Here is a 6,222-nt window from a genome sequence, read left to right as displayed (position 1 = left end):
TTGTGTCCTGTGTTCTGATTGGCTAATGCTGTGTTCACCCACCAGAGACACATCCAACTCTGTGAGTTTCACTGCCTGCTCCTTTTTCTCCTCATAAACATAAACCACCAGTGAAAAAAGCTGGTGTGATTAGCCGCTAATGCTATGCTAGCTCAGTGCTACAGAGAGAACTTTTACCTGCTACTACCACCTCCTCACTGATTCTCCTCCACACCTAATCCTTCCTAGTCCTGGTTATAAGGGGCGTGTCCTACAGCTGTGGTGGTCACACAGCTTCTACTCCATGGTTGAATGGATGAACAGACCTGTCTGTTAACGTGACATCATCGTCAGCATAGTTTTGTATGTTTGAAAACAGGTTTATGTTTTAAAATCTACGAAGGTTTGAACTTTGAGAGAGTTTAAACAGAGAGAAATGTTCATTCCTGTCTGAAAAAAGTGTATAAAGTGTGTGGTGAGGGGTTTTACAGCCTTAAAACATGTAGAATTGTAAAAAAAAAAAAAAAAAAAAACCGCTGACTACTTCTACTGATTTCAACTATTTTTATAACATATTTAGGCTACTGTATACAAATATTTTAGGTGTCTATAAACACAGTGACTAGGAAATAAAAAAGTAACATAAAATTCAAAGATTCACAGAAGAAAACCAAGTAAAGTTTTAAAGGAACACAGCAGCATGATGACATTTGACCCTCCTGCTTCCCGTAGCAGCTCAGAGTGCGTTTACAACATAGCGAACACTGTGGGTGGTCCGTAGACTCATAACTCTGGAACATAGAACAAACACTGTGATCAGTGCGCGCTTATTCGGATACTAGGGAATGTCCACCGCAAAGCGGAGCTGTTCCAATCTAGTTCCCGACAAAATCGGCACCCACTGGTCGCCACGGGAGTGTGCATGCATTAAGCATTCAGCAAAGGTGAAGTATCATTGTTAGAGACTTTTAATGTTGTTGGACATTTAAATGTTTTTAATCCTTATGTATCCCTTTATCCTCTCCTACCTGTTGTATAACATAGTGATTTAAAACTGCCATTAAGTCTATCCCTCCATGTCAAAGTGTGTCTCCCATATTGAATCACATGTATTGAGTCTTGTACATTAACTCATTCAGTACCAGCCGTTTTTGATCATTTTGACTGATTTTAAAGACCCACAGAATATTTTCTATTATGACTATCTGAAATCTGACACCAGATTCTGAACGATTGAAGCCTCTACTTTCGTTTCGTTCTTTCGTAATCAGCCGTTGAATAGAGCAAGTTTTACACAAATCTTCAGTTTCAGAGCTAAAAGCTGAGAAAAAAGCCTTTGTGACTTTAAAGCTATTTTTTTTTTTTTTGCTTTAGTGACAACTCTAACATCTGAACATTGTTTCCTTATATAAAATAAAATAAAAAACACTAAGACAGGGCTTTTGATGATAAAATTATTATTATTTATCTATCTGGGTCAGAGTTGAATGTATTTCTTACTGTATCTTGGCGTTCCTCCTACTTTCTCTGCCGTCAGTCTGCACACACGTAGCTTCCTCTTCCTCCTGGACATGCAGAGTGTCACTACGTTCCCCGTTTCTTTATGGTTTTATCTCATACCCATCGCTACACTATCCATGAGTTCCACACATGCTCTGGTCGAGTGTGCACTGCTGGGAACGTCAACTCTCGCATGTAGCGCCATTTTCTGTCTCGTAAACGCCTTAGGGTTAGTTTTTTGAAAGAAAGCATCCACGGCCTGATTTAGTTAAATATTTGTCAGAGGATGGTTTACCTTATCCTACGTCCAATTGGATTAACGGCCTGGTCACTAGTTGGTCCAGGGAATCAGTGAAGTAAAAATAGGTGAAGATGAGTCTAGGTGTCGGTGCACCCTCGGTCTAACCCCTAAGTCAGGTTAGAGGGTGGAGTTGGTTTTGAAGGGAAAAAGAGAAATATTCGAAGGAGATCATTTGTTTTTTTTTAGGGGGTAGTTTTTCCAAATTAGTCTGTTTGTAGTGCAGAATGGGCTGTTGTATGAGCGAGGCTATAGCTCGTAGAAAATTGAGCTTTGAATAAGGTCCTGTAGCTCAAGACCACCACACCCTGAGTGCTGTCCTAGAATCAGAACCAGGGGGGCCGTATACTCACTATCTGATTGACTAAGGCCTTAGTTGTCACCGTTAGGTATGCGGCCTCAGTCAAGTCAACCAGACTGCAGAGTTGGTAGATCCTCTCAGGCTGAGGTCGGACTCAGGTAGGGCTTCCTTCCAGCTGGAGGGGGTCCCGTTTGTCTGCTGCTGAGGTTTTCCTCTTGTGGTGGTCAGTTTCAGGTCCGGGTTTCTGGCAGCTGGAGGTTTAGGGTTAGGGTTAGTTAATCCATAACGTAGTTTAGGGTAAGGGTGAGTTAGTCCATAACGTAGTTTAGGGTTAGGCAAGGCAAATTTATTTGTATAGCGCATTTCATACACAAGGCAACTCAATCAATCAATCAATCAATCAATCAATCTTTTATTTGTATAGCGCCAAATCATAACCAATGGTATCTCAAGGCACTTTACAGTAGAGCAGTCTTAAGGACGGACTATTCATTTTATGGATACACACATATGCATATATACGTATATACACATACATATGTATCCAACTCAATGTGCTTTACATGATTAAACATTCAATAGTTTAGAATCAAGAAGAACATTTAAAATCATCAGTAAAATCAATTAAAATCATCAACAAAAACATGACATCATCAACATGACCATAAATCTCTCTCAATCATACACAGTAGATAAAAAAAGTTCCTTTAACTTTGATTTAAAAATGTTCACATGTGATGCTGACTTCAGCTCTGCTGCAGTTTGTTCCACTTCTTTGCAGCATAACAACTAAACACAGCATCACCATGGTTACTGTGAGCTCTGGGCTCCACTATCTGACCTGTGTCCATAGATCTCAGAGACCTGCTGGGTTCATACCTGACTAACATCTCACTGATGTATTCTGGACCAAACCCATTCACAGATTTATAACCAGCAGCAGAACTTTACAGTCTCCTCTGAGGCTGACTGGGAGCCAGTGTAAAGACTTTAAAACTGGACTAATGTGTTCTGACCTCTTTGTTCTGGTTCAGACCTGAGCTGCAGCGTTCTGAACCATCTGTAGATGTTTGATGAAGACCATTACAATAGTCCAGTCTGCTGGAGATAAAAGCATGGACCAGTTTCTCCTGATCTTTCTGAGTCATTAAACCTTTCACTCTGGAGATGTTCTTTAGGTGGTAGAAGATGTTTTTGTGATAGATTTGATCTGATGCTGAATGTCAGATCTGAGTCAATCAGAACACCAAGGTTTTTGACTTGGTCTTTATCTTCTAAAGATCCAGACTCAGATACTTGCTGACAGCAGTCCTCTTTTCATTGTTACCAAAGACAATCACCTCCATCTTGTCATGGTTTAGTTGAAGGAAGTTTTCACTCATCCATCAGTTTACTTTTTCTAAACAGTCACACAACACCTCAATGGGACCATAGTCATCTGGGTTCAGTGATAGATATAGTTGTGTGTCATCTGCGTAGCTCTGATAATCAACCTTACAGTTGTGTAAAATGTGTCCTAAAGGAAGCATATAAAGGCTAAACAGAAGAGGTCCAAGAACAGATCCCTGAGGAACCCCACAGGACATTGGTAATCTGTCAGATTCAATGTTTACAATGTTTACAAAATAACTTTGATCCTCCAAGTAGAACTTAAACCATTACTTTAACATTTAGTCCAACCCATGTTTACAATCTGTGCAACAAAATTGTATGATCTACAGTGTCAAATGTAGACTTAGATCCAATAGAATGAGAACAGATACTTTTCCTGAATCAGTGTTCAACCTTATGTCATTGATCACTTTGATCAGATCAGTTTCTGTGCTGTGATGAGAACCAAAACCTGACTGAAATTTATCAAATATTTTGTTGTAAATGTTAAGAATTGACTCAGTTGGTTGAAGACCACCTTCTCAATGATCTTGGCCATGAATGGAAGGTTCTGATTGGTCTATAGTTAGCCAGTATAGAGGCATCCAGTGTTCTCTTTTTTACCAGTGGTTTAACAGCAGCTACTTTCAGGGATTTTGGTACGGTGCCTGATTGGAATGAGCAGTTAATTATCTGACACTAATCAGTGATAAATGACTTTACAACAGTTTTAAAAAAGTTTGAGGGTTTTGTGTCAAGGCAACACGTTGATGGATTCAGCTGCTGAACAGTTTCCTCTATTGTTTTTGGGTTCACTGTAATAAACTCTAACATTGTAGTTGACTCCTCCCTCAGTGGTTGAAGCTGTTTAAGCTTTTTGTGATTTTGCTGGTTTGTTCTGATGTTTGACCTTATTGATTGTATTTTTTCATTGAAATATACAGAAAATTCAATGCATTTTCCAGCTGACAGTAATTCAGGGGCTATCTGATCTGGGGGGGTTGTGAGCTTTTCAATTACAGAAAAAAACATGTGAGAGTTGTTGACATTTTTGGCAATAATTTCAGAAAAGTATTGCTGCCTTGCTTTGAACAAGCCATCATTGAATTTTCACAGACTTATTTTGTACAGTTCTAGATGAATTTGGAGTTTTGTTGATCTCCATTTACGCTCAGCTCTTCTACAGTCAGATTTCAAATTCTGCATTATCTCAGTCCTCCTCCAAGGTGTTTTCTGTGTGTTTGGTTTTCTCTTAGTTTTGATTGGAGCCACCACATCTATGACATTACAGACTTTTGTATTAAACTCATCCAAAAGATCATCAACTGTCTCACCACTCAATGTTGGTGTCATTGCTATGGCTTCCATAAACTGTGCACTTGTGTTGTCATTTATGTCCCTTTTCTTTAAACACACATAACTAGGGGGAACATATGTTACAGTCTCTAGGTCAATAAAGACACAGAAATGATCAGATAGAGCTAAGTCTCTTACATCAACAGCAGAGATATCAACACCTTTAGAGATAATCAGATCCAAAGTGTGACCTTGAGTGTGTGTCGGACCAGTCACATGTTGTGTAAGACCAAAAGTATCCATTAAAGCATTTATTTGGCAGTATTGTCCATAACATAGTTTAGTGTTAGGGTGAGTTAATCCATAACGTTGTTTAGTGTTAGGTTTAATTCATCTGTAACATAGTTTAGTGTTAGGGTGAGTTAGTCCGTGACGTGGTTTAGGAATCTCTGTATTCAGAAGTGCAAGTACGTAGCGTCTTAATCACGTGACCTATCACATCACCTAAACTGGCCAATGAGGGGCGGGGTGAAATCACAACCAACACATTTAAATGCACCATTTATTTTAAAATCAACCTGTTTTGTTCATGTGAATAATCGTGACAATTATACAGATATACAGGTAACAACATTTAGGATAAGTTATATTTCTCTTTAATAGGATGTTGCATTTTTTCCGATAAAAAAGCTCCTGAGCTGTTTTTGTTCATAGTGTGGGTCTCAGTGTTACAACAGACCTTACAGCTGTGTCCCTCACCTGCAGAGAGACAAATTAACAGTGACATTTTTATAACAAACAACAACAAAAAAGGAAGGCAAAAATGCGCGTGTGTGCGTTTGCGTGCACACATGAATGTTTTGAGTAATTCCTATTTAGAAATCACGACTTGTTTCAAATCGATAGATTAGGAACCAGCTTGTGTTCTGTAAGCAGAACAGCGACCTTTTGGGAGCATCATTTCACACATTGCTCATAATTATTACTGTAAGAAGTTGCTTAGTACATGTTGAACTGGAAGTAACGTTGAAGTGATGAATGTAATGAGCATGAAGTCAAATTTATTTTTTACTGAAAGATATTTTTGTTACAGCAGGAGGTAAAAAAAACAACCTTTTTGTTCAGTATTATCTGATAAATTTAAATTCCTGGATCAGCTTCAAATTAGTTTTCCTCCTAAACCTCAAACTGTTCATTGTTTACAGAGTTTCTAAAAGATATAATACAGCACTCAGAAGACTTTATGTCACAACTAAGATCTGCTGAAATCTGGCCTTTATTTGCACACAGGAAGTGTCGTAACTATAGTCAGGTTTGTCTGAGGTCCAGATCTGAAACTATAGACACTTTGTTTATTTATTCATCTGAATAATATCCACTGTTATCCAGGAATGTTTATTATTATTATAGTCATCTTAAAGATGGAAATCCTTGTTTTAATCACAAATAAAATTGGTTAAAAGTGACCAAAAATGAT

Source organism: Gouania willdenowi, chromosome 3 (genome assembly GCF_900634775.1).
Source record: "Gouania willdenowi chromosome 3, fGouWil2.1, whole genome shotgun sequence".
NCBI classification, from domain to species: Eukaryota; Metazoa; Chordata; class Actinopteri; order Blenniiformes; family Gobiesocidae; genus Gouania; species Gouania willdenowi.
Note: the sequence above shows the minus strand (reverse complement) of the source record.